General features: G+C 46.6%; 1 pseudogene; it reads left to right on the plus strand.

Moving 5' to 3' along the window:
- Window positions 1-25,317, plus strand: part of LOC147751231 (uncharacterized) — a 97,194-nt pseudogene that overhangs the window by 13,533 nt on the left and 58,344 nt on the right.

A 25,317-nucleotide genomic window follows, 5' to 3' on the forward strand; every position in this document is an offset into this window, starting at 1 on the left:
TTGAGGTTGTGTTGGCGTGCGATGGCTGCAAGGGGTCTCATGTAGACGTTGAAGAGAGTTGGGCTGAGTGATGATCCTTGGGGAACGCCGCAGATGACTTCGGTGACCTCGGATCGAAACGGGGGGAGGCGGACTCTCTGTGTTCTTCCGGCGAGGAACTAGATGATCCATTCCAGTGCCTTCTCTTGGACACCTGTGTAGTCCACCCAGCTTAAAACAATACTTCTAACTACTAGAGCCCTAGCTGCCAAAGGTAACATGGGGAGAATTTTCCACAGATCTTTGATGAGGGAAAAGCAAATCCCAACTGTCTTATTCACATGTTTCTCCAGGCTCAACTTGTTATCAAAAACTACCCCCAGATTGCGCACTGCTACAGCTGGTGTGGGAGGCTTATCTACCTGAATGGGCCAGAAGTTGTCTGGAAGCAGACGAGGGATTTTCTTCACAGTGCAGTGTAAGATTTCTGTTTTCCGACCATTAAACTGCAGGTAATTATCCGTCAGCCATCTAGCAGTCTTCTGCATGCATTCATGGAAGGTATTGAGTGATGAACCAAGTATGATTATCAGCAGCTCAAATTATCAGGAAAACATGATCTCAAAAAGGCAAATCAAAATCTGATAAAAACCTTTATACTATGGAAGTTGAGAATGATAATACCAACATTAATATCAATTTGGAGATTCCATCTTTGATATTTGTGAGTTCTGCTCTTCCTTAGGGACTCAAACCATAATGGATCAATCTTTTTGGCTTCTTCATCAGACCTCATGATTGACTGCATCTAGGTTGACAAAACAACTCTTTCTTAGAGTTTTCCGTCAGAGGTCATACAGGTGGGAGGTACCGGAAATATCAAGCCCACCCATGATAACTATTATGCACACACTTGTTTACCCTTCCATCTAAAGGTGCCAGATTTGGACACTTCCAAAGCTCTTTACCAAACAACACCTTACCACTAAGGGCATGATTACAGCAACAGCTATAATCAGCAATGTTTCAAACTCTTTCAATAGTCAATTAGAAACTGACTCTATGTTAGAAGATGCTGCTCAGTTAGAGAAAAATAATTATGCAGAAGTCAACGCGGACGCAGGATTGCAAGTGAATAATTGTCTCTTCATACATAACTGTCTTGCTAGTTCCTTGGATATTACCGACTTACTGGAGGAGGTTCCATGTCTATACTGCCAATTATTAGCTGAGTTTCATTTCAGTCCCCAGCTCCGTATTTCAACCAATCACATTGACCAGACTGATGTCACTACATCACCATTATACACCATATTGGAACCTATGGGAGGTGTCACATCAACTCTTTCCAAAATGGTAGACACTGTAGGGAACCAATCATATGCTCTTGCCGCACAAACACTCTTATCAAGAGTGTTAGATCTGGGGGTCTCTAGTTAGCAATGGTATTCACCTTTGACCAAATAGGGACCCTTACTTCTAAGTCAGGATACGGGGATTACACTCCTTAATAACCCCTGCTCACCCCCTTGGTAGCTTGGCACGAGCAGACAGGCTTATCTCAGACGCAGTGTGTTAAGCATATCTGAATATGCCAGTAATACAGTGAATGCACTACAGATGGACACAAGAACAAGTTTTATAAAAATAAGTATTCTTTATATAGACGTAAACACAAGACCACAAACAACAAAAATCCACAATACTACACTTAAGATTACTTAAAAGATGATTAAAGTTGCTTAGTTCAAGTTGATGGTGAATGCAACAAAGTTCTCAACAAAGTACCTGGATGCGTAACGCAAAGTAGACAAAAGGCTCGCAAAAGGGGAGATGCATCGGTTCCTTGATCGGGTGGAGATGATTAAAGGATTAAAATCATGGCTATTTACTTAAATGGTCATCTCAGCTAACAGTCACAGATGACCTCTCGGTTTGTAGCACACAGCGCCAGGACACCTCAGGGTATTAGAGCGCTTTCAAAATCCCAGTAACATACCATAAAGGGATTCTGCCTTCCACTGCCCCTCTTTCCATGATGTGGTGGGTGGCCAGTACATGCCAACATTTGTAACTAGGGAATCAGGCTCAAATTTTAGCATCAACTCACCATCCCGTGATTCTGGGCAAATCATTTAATTTCTTGGTGCATGTGAAAATGAATGTGACCTTGTGTAATCACACTGGTGCTCATGTAAAGGGCTTAACACAGCGTAATAACGCATCACTCTGGAGCAGCCCTGCATCTAACCAAATAAATAAGGAGACGTACTAATTTGCCTCTGTGATCACGTCATGATTGTGCATTTGTGGGTGGGGGTCGGGGAGGTGGATGGCACGAAACATGCAGGGATTATTCTTGTCCTTTGTTTGTCTTCTAGCTTTTGCTGCACCCTTGACTGGCACCAAGGAAGGGTGACAAAGAGGGTGAATAAAGTCATGCATCTGTTTCTGTGGTTGTCCCCAGACCACTAGCCTGTAGACATCCTCCAGTGTGTACATCTTGGTTAAAATTTCCATTTTTTATAACTATTTTCTTTCCATTCAACCAGTTTGATGAACCATATATTTCTAAAGATGACAAGATTTTACTTCTGTAAGCGGTTCATGCAGTCAGTTCCAAAATGCATTCTGTGAAAATTATCATATCTTAATTCCCCCCACCCCAAACACAGCATAAAAGAGAAGAATAATGAGGTGGTTATATTACTTTGTAGGTATGTAATATTTGGCAGGGTAATCAAGCAAAGGATGGCATATGGATTAAAAGTCTTTATTTATTGAAGTGATTGAGTTTGAAAAGCATTCCATTACTAAAGTAACCAGTGTGACGGCAGCAGGCAGTTTTCCTTTTCTAATCAGCTGCCAAAGTGTTTATTGCCACTGCCAGGCAATTCCACATCAGTGCTTTGCCAGCCTCAGTTTGATGTCACAACAGGTGGGGTCTCAGCCCAATTATGACACATTCTATCTTCATTGGGAGTGGATTTCCTAATATTGTTTTCATGGACATTGGTATTTTGGCCCAGAGGGTTTAATATGTGGACAATCGCATCAAATGTTCTTGAAATCAGCAAGCACTTCACTTTCCCTCCTATTGACGTCGGAGGAATGGGGTGGTATTTTAGTGTTTTAGATGGCCGTAGGTACCAATCATTCTGTTGTAAGGTAAATTCCAAAGATGAGCAGAGGTAACCAGGAGGTATATTTCATGCAGAAGGTTTATTGGTAGGTTCAGTAATAGGTTACAAGTCTTATAGAGGTCTTGAGTAGTTCTTAAGGAGATCCTAATGAGGTTCCAAGATGGTCCCACCAGGAGCTGCATGGTTGCTGCTCAGCCCACTCTCTTCAACTGTCATTCTCTCCACACAAGCAGGCACACCAACATTCCACTCTCTCACTCATCAGGCATTCTAACCTTCCACGCACTCATCACATTCTTTCTGGCTGGGCAGCTAAGGAGGAGATGCACTTGTAAACATCAAGGAATAACACATTCATTAGCGTGTAATCGGCTTCTCTCCATACTATACTATGAGTATCTTTACTACTATCTTTACTACTATGTCCCCATAGAGTAAAGGTAGTTCGGTTCTATCAAATGTTGTCTAATATTTACCCTTGTAAAGTGGAACAGTAGTTCTGAAAGGGGTGGGGCATCATCTTAGTAGCGCATAGAATTATATTAGTGAGTGTTCCTGGTGCCTGAAAAAATTAACGTGATCTTGTGCAATCAAACTGGTGATCATGTAAAGCGCTTTAATACCTTTGCTATGAAATCACTCTATACAAAACCGGCAAAAAATGCACAAGGTAAAACAGAGCACAGCTAGACATCCACTTGTTCAAAGTGAAACCAGAATACCTGGGTATATCGCAGCTTTACGCTTTTCGCGTATGCCCGTACTTTCAAATATGATTTCAGAATATCAGTTGTATTAAACCTATTGTGTTTAATTTAATAGACTATAATGTAGCTCTAAAATAATCTGGTCCATGTACCTGGTGTACATGATAACTGCCTTGCCTCTTCGTTCACTAAAGAGACTTTTTAAAATATTTTGCATAATGTTTGTTGTATTATTTACATAGCTAATATTGTCAGGGCTAGACTCAGTAGTACTGGAGAAATGAGTGGTTAGACATGTAGCTGTCTTTTGTTTCTTGTGCAGGGGAAATGTAGTCTTAAAGAACAGTTCTTCCAATGAGCTGTTAGGAACTCTGTTCATAACCTTAAACCTCTAGGTCCCTCTCCTTTAATGTCTCTGATCAACAGCCCAACACACCGAGCATACAACAGAACACACCTACTCAACTGTTAATTACTTTGGTTCTGTTAATATTTTAGCAGCTTTGCAACATCATCACACACTTTCATATATAATCACAATTGCCACCATTGCTCGGTGCACGCTGCAGAGAGACCAAGTAGGCTAAACATCCTAATGATGACCCACTAATAGGCTCTGTGAGACCCAAGCACAGCCTTGTGCCACAACTACAAAAACTCTCAATTATGTCCCTTTGGGAAACACAGGCCCACAACCTGGACTCCGCGATGCCTATGTGCAACAAGTCCATGGCACAAGATTAATACACAGAATGAAAAAAACTGCAGGCAAACAATGTGGTGGCAAGAAAAGGAATGCTATTAGAGAAGCAAATGAAGTCACATGTGAGAGATGTGAACATGAGATTACTCACAGACTTGGATAACTTAATTATTAATATTACTGTTAACCTTTAACCCTAGTTCCCCAGACTGCTTGATTTAGGGCTAGGCATTATAGCCTCTAATCTCCCTAATAATGTGTTGAGATCAACTGGAGGTTTGAGGCCCACAGTTTAAGAATTGCTGATATATACAGTCTGGAATTACTGATATATACAGTACGCGTTGTCAATGTATGCGTTCTAACGTCATACATCCATTTTAAAAACCATTGAAATTCCAATACAAAATGAAGGTTAAAAATAAGTTACATATTTACAAAATGTTTAACATCAGCCCACATTGGAGTCTTTTTGTGACACGTAAAGAAGATGTCAGACTGTATATATCAGTAATTCCAGACTGTATATAGGATGTATGGAAAGGGGCGACCACTCGGTCCCCCCGAACGTATGGTCGGGTGCCCCGATCCCCCCGGGAAACCATTTTGGGCGGGAGGCGTGTCACGGCTGGTATGCCCGAAGCGGCGTAGCCGGGGCGCGCCTTTTCCCGCCCAAGAGGGGTTGTCCTAGACACCTACACTGTTGGCCACGCCCTGTAGGCAGTCGGAGGAGGGTCCACGCCCTCCCAAAGATGAATAAAAGGAGCAACAAACCAAGGAAGCATCCTCTTGTTCCTGTGCTTGGAAGCTGCACCTCTTCGTTGCACGTGAGCCCGTGACGGAACAAGAGCCAATTTTGAGAACTTGTAATTTTGTGTTTCTTCTTTTAGCGATATCGAAGCTTTGATCCAGGACCTCGAGTCGAATATCCGTGAACGATGCCTGGCAAGAAGGTCGGAAAGAAGGTTGGGACCGAACAGATGCTTCGTATGCTGGTGAAGGACATGGCGGACATGAAGAAGCAGATGGCGGCAATGAATGGGGCGGGTAGACCGAAAAAAGTCATCGGACCAGCATTGCCGGGAGTAGTCCCAACCGGGAGAGGTAGAAGGGCCAGGAAGGGGGCGACAGGAGGGGAGGCTCCGGTTCCCGAATCACCTCCAGCGAGCCCGGTCAGACCGGTCGAGGCCCCAGTTCCGGTCCCGAACGCGGGACAACCGATCCCTGTAGTGGTCACTCCTGTGAGCGAGGGGGATATGCCTCCTGAGCTGGCTGCCCAGTTGGCAGCATGGTTGGGCAGGGATAACGAGGGGGCCACGGCCGAGGAGGCCAGGTCGATAATGAAGCAGTTGCGGCAATCGAAAGATGCTGCGAAGGCACCCTGTCCTCTTGTTTCCCCACAGGTTCCCGTGGAGCAACCAGTTTCGAGCGTTGGAACGGCAGCGACAACAGTACCAGCTACTTGTTCGGGTAAGCAGCCGTTGCCAATGGCGGGGGAGGGATCGTTACCCTCAAGAAGGGAAAAAGTGGTTCAACATATCCCGATGGATGTAAAGGAAAGGATTTGGGCTGATAAATATGTGAACATGTTTTCCTTGTTGACCGATCACTATGAGATAGAGCATGTGAGAAATCAGAAGGAGTTGTTACATCCTAGTGTATGGCGTGCTAAGATGGCGGGGTTCAGAGTAGGTGAAACGATCGCCAATTGGGCCAGGGCTTTTGGAATGTTCACTGCAATTATGGGAGAACGTAGGCCCGAAGTATTGTTGGAACTAGCTGTTTACCAGACACGTATTATGGAATTTTATGAATCGTACGGAGGCAATCAATGGTTTGGTTATGATAGCACATTTCGTAAGGCCAAGGAGCACGACCCATCCCTGACGTGGGATTGTTTCGACTCCATTTCCTGGCAGAAACTGGTGGGGTCGAACACGGTAAAGTCGCCTTCTTTTGGCGGGAGCGGGGCTGAGCCTTCCCGCCATTCTTTGGGGGCGCCCTTTCGGGCGGGCACAAGCAGTGATCAGAACGCAAAGAGCAATGGGAACTCAGGTAGGAAAGGGGTCTGTTGGAGCTTTAACAGAGGCAAGTGCACCAGGCCACAGGGGACATGCAAGTTCAGGCATGAGTGTGCAGGGTGCGGACAGTCCTCACATCCCGAGAGTTCGTGCAGAGCCAAGAATGGTGATCTGGGAGGTAGAGGAGGCGCCAAACAGGTCTAAAATCGACCGAGGGGCACCTGTAACTACTCCCGTTGATATCATGGCAATGATCCCGTGGCTGAACGAATACCCTGATCATGTCTCCGCCGGGGTGTTGCGAGACGGTTTCTCATATGGTTTCCGCATCCCGGCGGGGGATTTTCGGGGGGAAGTACAATGTAAGAACCAACTATCGGTTCAAAAACATACGGCGGTGGTACAGGCAAAGATTGCGAAGGAAGTGGCCGGAGATCGGGTTGCGGGACCATATGGCATGCCACCAGTTGTCAACTTTGTTTGTGCACCGTTGGGAGTGGTCCCCAAGAAGGACCCAGGTGAGTTTAGGTTAATCCACAACTTGTCCGCTCCTAGGGGTCTTTCGGTGAACGATGCGATTGACCCGGGAGTTTGTTCGGTGCGGTACGCATCCTTTGATGAGGCCGTCGCCATTTTGAATCGCCTGGGGCCCGGAGCGCTGATGGCTAAATCAGATATCGAGTCAGCGTTCCGGTTGCTCCCGGTACACCCAGATGATCAGCGTCTCCTAGGTTTTATGTTTCAAGGGCGCTACTCCATGGATAAATGTATGCCAATGGGTTGCTCCATCTCTTGTGCGTATTTTGAGAAGTTCAGTACTTTTTTACAATGGGCTTTCACCAGGGCCACGGGCTTTACACTGGTCATGCATTACCTAGATGATTTCCTGTTTCTGGGGGCAGCCGGGGACACGGAATGTGCACAGGCTTTGAAGGAATTCTGTAATCTTATGAAAGAATTTGGCGTGCCACTGGCACCAGGCAAGACGGTAGGGCCATCTACTACACTCGAGTTTCTGGGAATTGAGCTCGATTCGGTAGAGGGGTGTTTCCGCTTGCCCAAAAAGAAGGTAATGAAATTTAAGGCCTCGCTCGAAACGTGCCTCGGCGAGAGAAAAGTAACTCTCCATCAGTTGCAACAGGCTGTGGGTCAGCTTAACTTTGCCCTGAGAGTCATACCGATGGCTCGCCCCTTTTCCCGCTCTATCGCACAAGCCATGGTTGGCCTCAAGGAAGGGCACCACCGCACGAGACTGTCAGCAGAGGTTCGCCAGGATATGCGCATATGGCTGGCATTTCTGGCAGATTTCAACGGTCGCGTCGTGTGGAACAAACCGCCAGTTTCCTCTGAAGAGCTGGGGTTGTGGACAGACTCGGCAGGGAGTGTAGGTTTTGGCACCATATTTGGTAATCAATGGTCGGCGCGCACCTGGCCAGGGTGGTGGCACGATGATGGGCTCACAGGTAACATTGGGTTTCTGGAGCTGTTCCCCATTCTGGTGGCCTTGAAAACATGGCCAGAGGGGTTTCGTGATCGCTCTGTGGTGTTCTGGTCTGATAATATGACTGTTGTTGAATGTATCAATAATCAGGCAGCACGCTGCAAATGGATTTTGAGATTGCTGAAGGAAATTGTCCTGCTATGTATGAGACTAAACGTCCGCTTTAGGGCAAGACACGTGCCGGGGGTACTAAACCAGGCAGCTGATGCACTCTCTCGTTCCCATATGCAGGCCTTCCAGGGTTTTCTGCCCTCAGCGGACTCGGTGGCGGCACCATTTCCCGAAGCTCTCTGGTCTCTCGGTGCCCCGGATTACAAAACATCGTGGGAGAGAGTCTAGCACCCAGGACAAGGAAGGCATACGAAGGGGCGTTCCGTTCCTATTGGTCCTTTTTGGGTTCAGCTAGGGGGGAACATTGGGGGCAGGAGGAGTATGTCCTGCAATTTCTGGTATCACTACATCAGGCAGGCAGATCAGTGGCTACGGCCAATAGGCACCGGGCCGCCATCTCCTTCATGGCGCGGGCTCATGGCATCCAGGACCCCACATCATCCTTTCTCGTACAGAAGGCACTGCGTGGGTGGCAACGCCTTGAGGGTCGTAGAGTGGATGAGAGACACCCGATAGGTTTAGAAAGGTTGTCCCTGTTACTGTCCGTACTCCCTGCGACATGTTCATCTCAATCAGAGACGGTGCTATTCCGGGCCGCTTTTGCATTAGCATTCCATGGGGCTATGCGGGTAAGCGAACTGGTAGCAAGGAACAAGCAGGATACGGGGGGAGGTCTGTGTCGAGAACACATTCAAATTAAGGGGGAGACAATGGTAATCTCGATAGCCAGGTCCAAGACCGATCAGGGAGCGATCAGGGACAGTGTGGTAGTCCAGCGGATTCCCGGATCTCCCATGTGCCTGGTAAAATGCGTTGACGAGTATTTAGCGCAGAGGGCGGCATCATGGGGGGGAAGCTTGCTGAGGATCACCAACGCCACCCCACTGACTAGGTTTCAGTTTCGGCGGGTGCTAACAATGGCAATCGCAGCGGCGGGCTTGAACCCGAGCGATTTTGGGACCCATTCCTTCCGGATAGGGGCTGCTACAGAGGCTACAGCCAGGGGTCTGAGTGTTGAAAAGGTGAAACGGTTGGGGCGTTGGTCCTCGAACTGTTATAAAAGGTATGTGCGGTTGCACATGTTGTGAAGCTAATGTCATGCACTCACGCTTCTTGTTTTCTGTTTGGTTACAGTTTCGCGAGCAGGCTTTGCGGGGCGGACTGTGCAGTTGACCCGACACCGGGGGACCAGCGGTCAAAGATCACCGGCTGAGGAGAGAGTGGTGTGGGTCGTTGGCCACTCATACGTGAGGCGCGCCGCAGACATATTCAAAGCAGGTGACATGATTCACGTGGCTGGGGAATACGGGTACAGGGTGACCTTCCACGGAAGGGGCGGGCTCTGTATTGACCAGTTTCAAAGTGTCATTGAGAGACTGTTAGGGCGGACGAGGTCACCGCCATCTGTAATCATAGTGCATCTTGGGGGCAATGATTTGGTGACCATTGGTCGACGAGTGCTTCTCGAGTTAATTTTGTCCACAATAAGTTGGTTGGCAAGAAGGGTTCCGGGGTGCACGATTGCGTGGTCACACATGATTCCTGGGAAGGTGTGGCGGGGGGCCCTCTCTGTGTCAGCTTTGAACCAGTCGGTAAAGAAGGTTAATAACAAAATGAGTAGGTTGTTTCGTACAGGTAATTTGCATTGCATTTCACATGGATGTATCCGGGGGGACCATATGTATTTGGCGGATGGGGTCCATTTGTCCCGGGAGGGAAATGTCTTACTCATAGGAGACTTCGTAGCTTGGTTAAAGAGTTTACGTAACCATGACCTTTAGTAGGAGCTTTGTGGGGGGTCCGGCTAGCCGGTCAACTATCCGGCCTGTGGCGGTAAGGTCATGATCGGTGAGCAGTAATTGGAAGATCCCTAGAGGTGGGGCGCCACCCATTATGGCTGGGAGCGCCTGGGGGGAGGCGGCCATTGGCCCCTCACACGGGGAGGCGGTACCCTTCTAAGGATGGGACCGCCGAAAGGGAAGGAGGTCAAGGCCCCTCCCTGGGGTGGAGGGGCTACGGGCCCCTCCTTGGAATTTCCCGGGGCCAGGACATCCGCGACGGCGGATGTGGTAAGCAGTGTGGGGTGGGAGGGGGGTCTACGCTACCTTCTAGACACCTCACACGAGTCCTCGGACGACCACCAAGATGGCGTCGAGTAAATATGGGGCCCCCGTTAAGACAAGGGAAATTGGAAGTTGGCACAGAGGTACAGTCCTCTGTGCGCCCTTCCCTCACAAGTAAGGGGGGGAGTTCTGGTATTAGGGATCTGACACCGGTTACGACCTTGCCGTTGGCCCGTAATGTTAGGATGTACAATTTGAATTTTGAGAAATGCATTTACAGGATGTTTGAGAACCGGCTAGGAGAACCTTTGTATTAGAGATGTGTTAAGGTTAGCCAATAAACATCGTAATGTATAAATGAAATTGTACATGATATGAAACTGTTATTTTAATGTTTTCATTTTGTTTCATATTTTAATAAATACGGCCGGGAGGGTAACTCCCTCCCGCCTTCCAAAAGCTCAAGAACTGTTTCCGTCTTCCCATTCTTGGGGATTGTGTTGGGATGGGGTGACGGGTATCCAGGCCATATGACGTTAGAACGCATACATTGACAACGCGTACCTTTACAACGCGTTCGTAACAACGAAAGTTGTTACCACGCATTGCGCTGGGGGGCGCAAAATTGATTAATTTAATTTACTATTCCAACACCAGTCCCCGTGGATAGTAGGGAAGGTGTTGGGATAGTAAATTAAATCATTTACTATCCTTGAGCGCCCCCCAGTGCAATGCGTGGTAACAACTTTCGTTGTTACGCCCGTGTTGTAAAGGTATTCCGTGGTAATGCTTGCGTTCTAAACGCTGCATACCTTTTAAAATGTATTGGCTATAATGATATATGGTGTACATTCCCTATTTTTATAAGACAACAAATAATACAAGTGAAAGGCGCGAGAAGTGGTAAGTATTGAATAATATATGTATAGATGACATGTAACTTTAAAAACTGTGAAATGCATCTAACATTAACATTATTTGAATAATATATTTACAGTTTAGTAAGCAATTATTTTTAAAAATATTTTGTTTTATATTTGCATGCTTCTTTTGAAGGTGTAAAATAAATCATTTGAAGTGTTTTCTATGTTTGTGCTGTTTTTTATTTTGTTATTATTGGGCTATGTTATTGTAGCCCTATGGGAAATGATATGATAGTAACAAACATGAGGTTAATTTGAAGGCTCAATATTACTTATAAAACATATATATAGGTGTGGATGGATGGCTATATGAAAAATGGAGGCATTAGTGTGTTATTTTCTTTTGGAAAACAAAATAGCCAGTACTTCCTTGGTGGTACCGCAGTACTTTGCGATTGGAAAAAAGCTTTTGAATGGCTAAAATCCTTTTTTTCATTTGACAAATAGGAAGTATTTATCTCTTTTTCAGTACCTTTTGTTCTAGGGTGAGGTGAAGCAGCACAGTATTGGAGGACTACAAATCTTCTACCTATGCCTGTCTACATTGGAAGAAGAAGATTTATTTTGCAGCTACAGCAGAAGGAGCTCACCACGTTGGGGAGCTTAAGGACAAAATGGAGGAGGAAGACCACAGCATTGCGGAGGCAGGGCAGGAGGTCAAGAAGAGCATACGTCTCAAGGAGTTGGTGGTATGACAATTGTCTCCTTGCCTGCTGGAGAGAAGAAAGTAGACATGTAATCTTTGTCACAAAGTACTCTCACGTGGGAGTGGCCAGCAGTATTTTCTGGATACTACAGGGATGAGAACATCTCTGTAGGCAATACACTTCACATGTCCAGCAGGTGTTGAAAAGAGGCGAGAGTTGGAGTTGTCAGAAGTTGCATCCAGTAGCACAGTCAGCTACCAACATGGCAAAGCCATCAAACTCAAGCTTACTCATCCCTATGCAAGGGACACCTACGAGCACTACTGAACCCTCCATTCCCCCACCTGAGTCTGTTGTGGCAGTGCACCAGCTGAGGCAGCAGCAACATTTATGTGAGCAGTATGCTGTTACTGCAATATACTGATTGTATTGCTAAACTGTGATTGTGCCCAGTGAGAAGGACTTGAACATTCATCATGAGTTGGTCATGGCTAATATGTGCCCTCCCAAAAAAGCTTTGCTTGATTTTAATTTTTTATCCTCCCTTCGTTTTCCTTGGTTCCTTTCCCCAAATGTTTCTTTTTTGCCGTTAGTTCAGTGGACCTGCTAAAGAAAAACAAAGGGACAGAAAAAATACAAAAGTTGATAAAGATTAAATGAAATTTCTTTTGAGAACTAATTCCATATTTATAATAATAAAGAGCTGGTTTCTTTACTAATATTTTGTTCACAGTGCTGGTATATATAGATGGTGACAATACAGTAGACAGAAAGGTAAGTGCAGACAGGTTTTGTGATATAGGTACAAATGTGTGCACACCCATGATGTTTTATAGATGGTTCTAGTGATGGGTGGTTATAAAACTTGAAAGGCGATTAGTATAGTAATATAGATGTATATTTAAATAAATATGTAACAATGAATTTTATTTTGGTTTAGCTTTTCTCAGACAGCAGGAGCAATACATTTACAGAAATATCTCATCACTTAGCACCTAATGAGGTGAACATGAGTACAGTATTTTGGTAATTAGGAAACACAGGGGAAAACACAAATCAAATGGATTGGGAAAAAACCCCAAAATGCTGTGCTTGTTCTACTCTGTATACCCCTACTTACAGCATTTAAAAAAATGTTTATTCAAGCAAAGGTCAGTGGATTTCTTCAAAAGTCATCAAACATGACAGGCCCAAAAATTACATATTAACTGATTTATGTCACATAAAATGTAGAATACATGTTCAAATGGAATATGCCTCTTTACAACGCACGTGTTACAACACGTGTCATTACAACACATTTTTTAATTCGCAAAATCAATTACAACGAATGTTGTTAAAATGCATGTCTTTACAACGCAATTACTATTCTAACTCCGCTGGGGCGTTACTTTGGGGAATGTGTTGTAATGGATTATGCAAAGTAATGTCATGCCTTGTAATGGATTTTGTGATGTAAAAAATGCCTTGTAATGCCACGCATTGTAACGCATGGGTTGTAATCGAAGTTTCCCAGTCAAATGTGTTGAAAGTGTGTGCCTGTAATTAAAATATTGGATGTAGAATTAGTAGGTAAACGTTTCGCGAATTTGTAGGAAATCTTTGTTTAAAAGTTATCTTTGTATTTTCACATTCTGCCCATCCTGTCTTGTTCTTCATATATATTGTATAGTATCCTGGAACCGTTGTTTATCCATGATGGAAAAGAATGGCAGTACAAGTGAAAGTGCGACCAGAAATAGAAATCTGTGTAGCAGTAAAATCAGTAATTAAGGTATTATTTTCTGTTTTATTCATAGTGCTCCTTTGTATCATTAAAATTATATATTTGTTAACCATAGTTAAACAAAGTGTGGGACTACCTGTGATGTACAGTTTGAATAAAAGTTAAGAGTGCACAGCTTTACATATTATATATTTAAATGACACAGATTTACAATCAGGAATTGAAATGTAAATAGATTTTTCAAATTCTGCCGCTGTTGAAACTGCATTCAAGAAATTAAAACATTCATGTTCCCAATAGTAGCTTACACTAAAAAGATCTATATTTGGCAGAGTCGCATCAACAATTTTTTGGAGAACAGCCATACAGAATTCTTGAGCATCTTGCTGTTGATTAACGGAAAACTGAATACTACTTGTACATACATCAACAATATCTCCAGCTCCACTTGTAGGGTGGAACATATGTTTCTATGATTGAAGTCGGGAATTCAGATTAGTTAAGCTGTTGCAAAACGGGTTATGGATGTTTTGTTTGAGTATTTCTTTCACTAAAGGTAAGTAAAGAAGATTTACAACATTAGTAGAACAGTTAATGCCATTGTCATTAATACACTGAAATCCAGTTATGTCTATGTAATGTATTTTTTGCTATTTCTTAGAAGGTTATTTGTAAACTTTAGGCTCATTACTGTTGACACAGTGTTTTCCTTTCAGAAATATTTTAGGGTTTGAAACGACTGGCTATTCTCCAAGAGAAGGAGTATAGGTTACAATAATTGTATTTGCAGACACAGGAAGTGTCAGCACTACTTTTTGTGTTGTCAAAGTCTATAATGTATAAACCTGTTGATGTTTTCACATAAGGCAAAATAATTATGCCATACCCTTTTTGAAAGCAGCATAGCCAGTGTTAATTAATCCATAATCCAAGCTTAGTCCTTGAGATTTGTCTATTATAACTGTACAAGCTAAATTAAAAGGAAATTGTTCTCTGTGAATATATAAACCTTTGATCTGCAAAAAACGTGCTGATCTATTGCTAAGTTTTATTGGTTCCTTTATATGGTCAAATGTATTAATAATAATTATTGGTTTAAATGGTTTGAAAATGTACTATATCCTATTGCTCCATATAAAAGCCTGTGTTCCATGTCCATCCAAATTTCTGAGTAAATTATGCAACTGATGCAACGGTTTTTACCTGTAAGTCTTTTTCGAATCCTTTATTACATGACACATATTTTTCCATGATTAATAATATTGTAGATAATGCTTTAATAACAGGAATGCTTACTGCATGACTTTTCACTGCATCTCTATAAGGCAGATGTGGAATGTCTTACTTTTCCAGATGTAGCATTTCCACATTTAAGTCAGACCATTCTTTGAGGGTTGGTATTAATCAAACTGGGTAGTGCCTGCAAAAGAAGATGATGCATTACTTCTGCAGGAGAATAAATGTTTGGAAATACAAAAAAAGCAATAGTTATTCTAAAAAGCTTAGTTTTCACCTCTTCAGTTAAAATTCCTAGCCAAATATCTTGTAATATTTCCCTTATTCCTCAGCCTTGGCTTATCTCATATTTAGTGCAATTTCATTGTATGCGTAATGCAACAAAATGTTGACATTGCCTATACTTCATAGTGAATAGCAAGTTTCCTTTTTTTAAAATAGTCTTGAAAATTGTCTCACTTTTCACAGTAAACATGTTTCTCTCCAAAGTGAATTTCATAAGATGTCTTACGTACTTTAGTCTTTAGTAAGGGAAGAAAAGCCAAAATTAAGTTGGACACCACGCTAACCTCATCTATAATAAAAACTTACAATTTTTGGGGGTAATTTGTCACTTTAAGCACATAAACGGTTATGACTTTTATAAGAAAGCTTTTCCTTGTCTTCACCGGAGATGTATTGCAATGTATGCTCATAAATAGCACATTGATACAAACCATGTTCATGTTGAAGTCCATGATCCACACATTCTTGATTTATATTGTATAGTGAAAGTTGTTCAGTACTACTTTGTAGTTTCATTGCGCATAACCGCAATGCCCGTAAGAGCTGGCCCGCCATGCTCAGGGGTCAGCGCTGTAGTTCTTAACTTTGTCCACCATAAAAGGCACGCTGGCACGACCGCGCAGTGGGTGACGTGAGGAACTCAGCGGTTGTTTTACTTTATGTGCATCTGATCGTTTTAAATTGCACTGTGATTGAATTTTTTAAATATATGCTCTATGATGAATCCACTTTGTAGTTTTATTGTGCATGACCCGCAGTGCCCAGGGTGCAGCGTTCTAGTTTTTAACCTCCGCCATAGTAGCATGACCGTGCTGCGGGTGACGTGAGGCACTCAGCGCTCGTTTTACTTTATATGCGTCTGCTCATTTTAAATTGCGCTGTGATTCAATTTTTAAAATATTTGCTTTATTAAGAATTCACTTTGTAGTTTCATTGAACATGACCCGCGGTGCCCGTAAGTAAGAGTGGGCCCACTGTGCTCAGCGCTTTAGTTCTTAGCCTCCTCCGCCATAAAAGGCGGAGGAGCACCGCCGGCGTGCCGAATGCACGTCAAAGGCAAGCCCGTCTGCGCCCGTCACCACCCGGAGCGCATCCAGCACCAGACCCCTGCCCGATTTACTTCACACAGCTTTACAAACTACCTTTGGGAACTTAGGAGGGGTGAGTGCCGTCTCCCTGATGTCTGTTACTGGGTGGGGAACTCTGGGGATTTTAAATGTAGTAGCTGTGATTTTAGGTTTAACACAGAAACTAACATCAACTTCCACAAATAATGTGCCCAGTAGGCTGGAGAGAGACTGTGCAGTTCCAGCTAGCTCTCCAAAATTAGGCATTGTCTCCAGGCCTAGCCCTGGAGATTCCCTGCAGTGTATACTACTTAATACCCGGTCATTGCCCAAACATAAAAATCAGCTTGAATGTGTGGTGCAGCTCTCCAACCCCGACATTGTATTCCTGACAGAGACTTGGACGAACCAGACATCTGACCCCGACTGGAACACAGCACTTTCGGCAGGATATCAATGGCTGGCCAAAAAGGAGGGAGGATTGCCATAATGTATCACTCTCACCTAAATGTCCTATTAGAACCCACCATACTTTTTACGGCTGAGGCTATGATCTTCACCATTACAGTAAATAGTACTCTTGCCTTTCCCAGCATACTCCTATACTGACCACTGGGGCCCAGAGCGGCCTTCACCTTAGCTCTCCAGCCCTTTCTTGAATCCTGCTTAGAATCTTCCACATTTACTATTCTGAGTGATTTTTAATTTTCATCTAGAATCAAATAATAACCCAGACCCTGCGAGGCTACTAGACAACCTGTCACCACACGGCCCAACCCAAATTGTCTCTGAATCCACTCACTCGGCCGGTCACACTTTGGACGGCATATTTACCAGCAACTCCGACCTCACTCTGGCCAAAACTTTACCACTACCCTGGACCGATCACAAAGAGGTACATTTCAAAATCAAAATAACGCTGCCCAACCGCGGCATTTCAATCAGCCCACTTTTTGTAAACACCCGACCCTGGAATAAAATACGGAAGTACGACCTAGAAGAGTCTCTTGACAAACGCCCCTACTTACAGGCTACAGATAACAATGAAGCAGTACATCATTGTGAGGAATGGATTAGATCAGTGATCAACCAGGTAGCCCCAGAAAAACCTAGCAGAATAAGAAGACGCCAGGCAACGTCACCCTGGCAAGGCCCAGACCTTAAAAACAAAAAATCCAAATGCAGAAGAGTCACACGACTATGGAGAGTCGACAATAGTAATAAACATAAACTGGCAGATAACCTAGCCTTAGAAGAATATATTCATTTATTTATTTATTTGTGTATTTTGTAAAGCGCAACAGCTGCCCCAACGGGGCGTCCCAGCGCTGATAAATCATGGAACTTAGAGGCTAGGCACCAATGGGGCATTATATGGGGAAGAGATGTGTTTTCAGGGACTTTCGGAATGCTAATTCGGTTTGGCAGGCTGGTAATGCAACCGGGAGGTTATTCCAACACCGAGTGGCACAGACCTCGAATGTTTTCCCTCCGGCGCGAGTACGTTTAAATCTAGGGGTTTCCAGCAGAAGTAGGGAATTTGAGCGTAATGTCCTGGTGTTGACCGAGCCTTTGCCAATGGAGGCCCGGAATATATGATGAGACTATCAAAAAAGCTAAAATAGGCTACTTCAGTACCAGAATACAGGCCGCTAAAAACTCCTCAAAGGAAATTTTTAAATCAGTTCTAGCCCTATCCAAGCACCAGCAGGCTAATGACTTTAGACCTGACCAAACTTTCTGCAACAAGTCGGCTAACTTTTTTCAAACAAAGGTGCATTTAATCTACGATAACCTCCTCAAGACAGTCTCCGATGTTAATTCTAATACTCTGACCATCGAGGAGAATTTAATTCACTCCCAACTAACAAGATTTTGGCCCTTACTCTAGAGAAAGTGAATAATCTCTTTCTACTATCTAAGTCAGGATCTCCCAATGATCCCTGGCCCCGCCACTTTCAATCAATCAATCAATCAATCATAGGCATTTGTAGAGCGCACTACTTACCCGGAGGGTCTCAAGGCGCTAGGGGGGGGGGGGTGCTGCTACTGCTCGAACAGCCAGGTCTTGAGCTTCTTCCTGAAGGCGAGGTGGTCTTGGGTCAGGCGCAGGTTGGTCGGAGGGAGTTCCATGTCTTGGCGGCCAGGTAGGAGAAGGACCTTCCTCCTGTCGTCGCTCTTCGGATGCGGGGGACGGCGGCGAGGGCGTGATTGGCTGATCGGAGGTGTCGTTTGGGAGCGTAGAAGTTGATGCGGTTGTTGAGGTAGCTCGGACCTTGGTCGTGAAGGGCTTTGTGAGCGTGGGTGAGGAGACGGAAGGTGATTCTCTTGTTGACCGGGAGCCAGTGCAGGTCTCTCAGGTGTTCGGAGATGTGGCTGTGTCGTGGGACGTCGAGGATGAGTCTGGCTGAGGCGTTCTGAATCCGCTGGAGTCTCTTCTGGAGCTTGGCGGTGGTTCCGGCGTAGAGGGCGTTGCCGTAGTCCAGTCGGCTGGTGACGAGGGCCTGGGTGACCGTCTTCCTGGTCTCGGTGGGGATCCACTGGAAGATCTTCCGTAGCATGCGCAGGTTGTTGAAGCACGACGAGGAGATGGCGTTGACTTGCTTGGTCATGGAGAGGGAGGAGTCCAGGATGAAGCCCAGGTTGCGTGCGTGGTCTGTCGGTTTGGGTGCGGTGCCCAGGGCGGGGGGCCACCAGGAGTCGTCCCAGGCGGAGGGCGAGGATCCCAGGATGAGGACTTCCGTCTTGTCCGAGTTCAGCTTTAGGCGGCTGGTCGACATCCACTCGGCTACCTCTTTCATACCTTCGTGAAGGTTGGCTCTGGCGGCGGCGGGGTCGTTGGTCAGGGAGAGGTGTCGTCGGCGTAGGAGATGATGTTAAGGTTGTGTTGGCGTGCGATGGCAGCGAGGGGGCTCATGTAGACATTGAAGAGGGTTGGGCTCAGCGAGGAACCTTGGGGTACGCCGTAGATGAGTTCGGTGGACTCTGATTTGTACGGTGGTAGGCGGACTCTCTGTGTCCTACCGTCGAGGAAGGAGACGATCCATTCTAGTGCCTTCTCCTGGATTCCGACGTTGCTGAGGCGCTGCACTAGGGTGCGGTGGCAGACGGTGTTGAAGGCCGCGGAGAGGTCAAGGAGGATGAGGGCCGCTGTTTCTCCGTTGTCCATCAGGGCTCGAATGTCATCGGTGGCAGCGATGAGGGCGGTCTCGGTGCTGTGGTTGGCCCGGAAGCCCGACTGCGAGGGGTCTAGGGATCCATTTGTCTCGAGGAAGGCGGCCAGCTGCTTGTTGACGGTCTTCTTGATGACTTTGGCCGGAAAGGGGAGCAGCGAGATGGGACGGTAATTCTTGAGTTCGGTGGGGTCCGCTGTTGGTTTCTTGAGTAGCGCGCTGAGTTCGGCATGCTTCCAGCTCTCTGGGAAAGTGGCGGTGGTGAAGGAGGTGTTGATGATGTCCCGTAGGTGGGGTGCGATGACATCGTCGGCTTTGTTGAAGATGTGGTGAGGGCAGGGGTCGGTCGGCAATCCGGAGTGGATGGAGTTCATCATGCGGACGGTGTCTTTGGTGCTGATGTGGGTCCAGGCGCGGAGGGTGGTGGTGGGGGGCGTTGGTTCGGTCGTGTCGGTCGTGGCGTTCGTCGGTTGGGTGCTGAAGCTGTTGTGAATGTCCGCGATCTTGTTGTGGTAGTAGGAGGCGAGGGAGTTGCAGAGTTCTTGCGATGGGGTGATGTCGTTGTTTCCGGCGTTGGGGTTGGAGAGCTCTTTCACGATGTTGAAGAGTTCCTTGCTGTTGTGTGCGTTGTTGTCCAGCCGGTCCTTGAAGGCAGTTTTCTTGGTGGCGCGGAGCAGCTGGTGGTGTTTCCGGGTGGCAAGCTTGAGGGTGGCCATGTTGTCCGGTGTTGGTTCTCTTCTCCAGGCTTTCTCGAGGGCTCGGCAGTTCTTCTTGGAGTTCTTGAGTTCGTCGGTGAACCATGGGGCCTTCTTGCTGCCGGGTCGGCTGGGCGGGGTCCTCAGTGGGGCGAGTTCGTCCGTGCAGTTGCTGATCCACTTCGAGAGGTTGACGGCGGCCTGGCTGGGGTTCGCTGAGCTGGCGGGAGGGTGCTGGCTCAGGGAAGCGGCGAGCTGGTCGGCAGTGATCTTGTTCCAGCTTCTTCGGGCAACCTGTTGCTGGTGGTGGTGTGTCGTCGTTCTTCTGAAGGTGAAGTGGACGCAGCTGTGGTCCGTCCAGTGGAGTCCCGTGGCGTGGCTGAAGGCGATGTCTTTGCTGGATGAGAAGACGGCGTCGAGTGTGTGGCCGGCGAGGTGGGTGGGGGTGGACACCAGCTGCTTGAGTCCGAGGTTGGCGAGGTTGTCGAGCAGGATGCTGGTGTTGCGGTCGTTGTTGTTCTCCAGGTGGAAGTTGATGTCTCCCAGGAGGATGTAGTCAGCGGAGGGGAGGGCATGCGGGCTGATGAAGTCGGCGATGTCCTCGCTGAAGTGTGTGCGTGGTCCCGGGGGATGGTAGATCAGGGTGCCTCTGAGGGTGGTCTTCGGGTCGGTGTGGATCTGGAAGTGTAGATGTTCGGCGGTGGTCAGGATGCCGTCGGTGTTGGTCGTGATGCGAATGGTGTCCTTGTGGATGATGGCGATGCCTCCTCCCGTTTGGTTGGTCGTGCGGTCCCTCCGGGTGATCTTGTAGCCCTCTGGGATGGCGATGGCGATGTCGGGAGCGGAGGAGGCGTTCATCCAGGTTTCGGTGAGGAAGGCAACGTCAGGAGATGTGGTGTCGATGAGGTTCCAGAGTTCGATGGCGTGTCTGTGGACGGAGCGGGTGTTGAGCAGGATGCACTTGAGGTGGCTGCTGCTGGTGCTCGTCTTGGCGGGTGCTGGTGTGTGGCAGGTCTGGATGCAGGTGAACTTGCAGGCGTTGCAGCCGAAGGGTCCGTGGGTGCGTCTCGGGGTGGCTCGGTAGCATCCCGGGAATCGGCCGTCGTTGAGTGCGTTGAGGGTGGCTGCGTCGTACGTCCGGCGGGTGGGCTGGGATGTGCGGGGGCCAGGGGTCCTGGCGCTGGGCGCAGTCCAGGCACGGACGGGCGCAGACGGGCTTACCTTTGGCGCGCCTTCGGCGCGCAATCGGCGCGCCCGCTGCGCGTGACCGCTGCGCGTTGGCCACTCTGCCATAAGAGGAGAGTGGAGGAGGCGGAGTGAGGGAGGGGCAGCTGGGAGGCGGGAGCGGGGCGGCGAATGGTAAGGCTCCAGGTGGAGGGGGGCGGGGCCGCCGCAGGGGAACAGCGGCAGGGAGCGGGGAGGTGACGGGGGCACAGCGGGAAGAGAAAAACGGCAGTAAAACAGCGGGAAAACGGCGGACTGGGCAAGGGACAGTCAGAAAGAGAGAAACGGCGGTAAAACAGCGGGAAAACGGCGGACTGGGCAAGGGACAGTCAGGAAGAGAAAAATCAGGAAATCAGGGGCACAGCTGCGAGCAGCGGCGGGAACGGGTCAGCAGGGGCACACCCACGGGGAGTGTGCGCAGTGCGAGGAGGAGTGACCGGCCCAGGGGCACAGAGGTCACAGAGCACCCCTGCGTGCGCTCTACCTTAAATGCTACAGTGGGAGGGAGGGGCAGCTGGGAGGCGGGAGCGGGGCGGCGAATGGGAAGGCTCCAGGTGGAGGGGGGCGGGGCCGCAGGGGAACAGCGGCGGGGAGCGGGGAGGTGACGGGGGCACAGCGGGAAGAGAAAAACAGCAGTAAAACAGCGGGAAAACGGCGGACTGGGCAAGGGACAGTCAGAAAGAGAGAAACGGCGGTAAAACAGCGGGAAAACGGCGGACGGGGCACGGGACAGTCAGGAAGATCTGGTTTCAGAGAAGATCAGTTCCTATTTAGCTCCTCTCCTAAACAAAGTAATTAAGTCAGGGACCTTCCCTCAGTCCTGGAAGAAGGCATGTATCATGACGATTTTTGAAAAGCCCGCCCTAGATCCAAGTGAGTTCAAAAGCTACCAACCGATATCGTGCTTGCCAATAGCAGCTAGAATTCTTGAAAAATCTCTAAACAGTGAGTTAATTCAATATCTTGACTCTAACAATCTTTTGGATCCTAGCCCGGATGTCTTTCGACCACATCATTCTACGGAATTTGCCCTGATAATGGTCACGGAGGGGAGATTCTCAGACAGATGGATGGGAGGGCAGAGTTGTCCTTATCCTATTAGACCTATCAGCAGCATTTGACACCGTGAATCATGCAGTGTTAGTGCGGCAGCTGGAGGCTATAGGGATTGAAGAGATGGCTCTGACCCTCCTCTCCTTCTTTCAGGCTTTCAGAGAGCAGACCATACACTGAGATAATGTACTATCTGATATTTTCCATCTTCATTGCGGGGTACCACAGGGACCAGTGCTATCACCTACCCTATCTAACATCTATCTCACCCCGCTGGCAAGACTTATCATGGAGCTTGGTTTCACTCTGATTACGTATGCGGATGACTCTCAGATTGTCATATCCGTATCAAATAAACCGTAAGTTACAGCCATCAGCTTCCATACCTGCCTGACTGACATTATGTGTTGGATAAATGAAAACTTTCTTAAAATTAACACCGATAAAACAGGGTGATTGAGTTTGGTAGGGGCCCAATCCTGTGGAATCGAACATGGTGGCCAAAAGAGGCGGGTGAGTGTCATTGCCCGTCAACTAAGGCAAGGAATCTAGGAGTGATTTTCGATAATCAGCTGTACTTTGCAGGCCAGATCAATCGCCTGATTTCCTCTTGCTTCTACCTACTGAAAGATTTACGCAAGATCCTTCCCTTCAATCCACAGGAACGCAGGAAGACTATGGTAGTTGCTCTTATCCTTTACAAATTAGATTATTGCAATACACTATTCCTTGGCATTGACAAGGCGCAGAAGGCCAAGTTACAATCTCTACAAAATGCTGCTGCACGACTACTACTAAACATTCCTAAGGTCATCCCACTTCTGCTAGTATTAGGCTATTACATTGGCTGCCAACCGCAACAAGTGGAATTTAAGGCATTCTGTCTGGTTCACAAGGAACTCTATGGAGGTGGCGCCCTGGATGTGCAGAAACTGTTTCTCTGGTATTCACCACGAGAAATCTAAGATTTACCAACACAGGTTTGGTTCAGATTCCTATAATTCGTAGAGTAATAGGGGAGGCAGGAGTCTATCCCACTGTGTAAAAAAATAAATAAATCTGTAGCTGTGCAGCTAAATTGTGGAACAAGATGCCACCCATCATGATTCTACAACCTAATAGGCAACATTTCAGGAAAATGCTCAAAACCTGGTTGTTTCCCTCCTACTAAGTCCATGGTCAAACTGAGCAGCTCCCCTCTCACTCCCTAGTGCCAAGACGCTGCAGCAATTGATCGCTTTATAAATACATTTTACCTTTACCTTTACAGTATCCAATTTGAATATGAGGTATTCTACATGTTCGGCATTCTTTTTAACGTTGCCTAAAGCAAATTAAACCTTACCCATGTATCAGTAGCCTCATTACCAATATTTGGTGCTCCAAGTGGGCCTACAGGTGTCGACGTAGAAGGTTTATTACTTGTTGTAGTACTGCGTTATATTTTCAAATCTCCAAAGTGGCCACTACTGCTATGTTTCAGACAGGTCTCCCGATATAGGCTCAGGCAGTAACCAGACCTTTCACCTATATTTCCCCTGCCATTACACTACATATTGATTCTTGGTACTGACCTTTTACCTAGTTATGGTACTGCTTAAATGACATGAGGTTTTCTCCAAAAACTAGCCTCATTCATTGTGCATGAGGATTCTTGGAATCTCAGCAGGACTACCATCTCCTGCCTAATAACTATGTATAGGGGCATTCCTTCCTTCATCCTAGTCCGGCATGACACAGCAAGTTAGATCCCCTGAGGGTACCACTTTGGGTATATAAACACCATATCTTTGCTGAGGCAGGGAGAGGTGAAAAAGGACCTCCTTGCTGACACACTGACGCAAGATGCTGAGGTTCCTGCATGCAGACACTCCAGCTCGCAGAGCTCTGATATCCCTTGCGGGGTGTGCATCTCAAGACCAGGTAATGGGGTTGAGTTCATCCTAGAGGGATTTTTGGCACTACACCTACATACATGCTAGGTACACTTAGGTACATCTAGTTAGGTTTGTATCGTAGGAGTACTCATTACTACTATCATGTATTTTTATAGCTACCTGTATTCATGGTTTTAGCACTAAGGTAGGAATCTATCATCCTTTTACTCTGTTGGTGCTTATAATCATTTATATCTGTTTCTGTCTTATGGTTGTTTCAACACACCTATTTTACACTAGAAAGATGCTGGTTCAATAAATGCTTATTGAAAAAGTCCCCACCGTTTATTCTGTATATCTCTCTGAGACAAAGTGAGCACGAGTGACTGAGCAAAAAGTACTGCACTGTTTCCATGATCCCTGAGGGACAGAGTTGTCATGTTTGATTGTGGCCAAGAACTATTCTATCCTTAGTAAGAGGAGTTTGCAATGGCACTGTGAGCTAGCTGGTATATAGGTTAACATACCCGGTGGGAGTGTCAGGAATCATTCTGGACACAATTCCACAGTCTATGTTGTCTAAACACGCAGATCCTATATAGATTTATAGGACCTAAACAACACTACCTGTTTCAGTATTTTGAGATGGCTCAAAAAAATTCTAGGATATTTCCAGTTCATTGGCTAGCGAACAGTCAACCAGGGCCTGGCTTAACTATGGAAACAGTCTGTATTTAGGGGTCACGAGGAACCTTCTTAGATGACACCAGATAAGGGAGAAAGCAGCTACAAGAATTTTACTTCATCCCCCCCAAGATTCCTCCTACTGCTCACGTACTTCGTGAGCTGCACTGGCTCCCAATTGAATGTCTCATTTAATATAATGTCTCTCAACCTCCAGCCCCTTCAACATAATATCATGGGTGCTACCATTAACTCCTTGCCAGCCCTTACACTCAAGCAATCTGGATCTTACCATTGCTCCCAGAGTTAGGAGATCTAGGCAAGGAAGTCAAGCCTTATTCTTTTTAGGTCCAAAGTTGTGGAATTCTATTCCCGCTGGCTTGAGAGCTGTTTGGTTGCTTTCAGTCTTTCGCAGAAAACTCACAACCTGGTTGTTTTAAAACTCTGTTATTACAAGCAGTTCCAGTTTTGGTCTTGGGTACCTTACTGTAGCGTAGCA

The sequence above is a fragment of the Lissotriton vulgaris genome, chromosome 1_1 (assembly GCF_964263255.1).
Source record: "Lissotriton vulgaris chromosome 1_1, aLisVul1.2, whole genome shotgun sequence".
In the NCBI taxonomy this organism is placed as follows: domain Eukaryota; kingdom Metazoa; phylum Chordata; class Amphibia; order Caudata; family Salamandridae; genus Lissotriton; species Lissotriton vulgaris.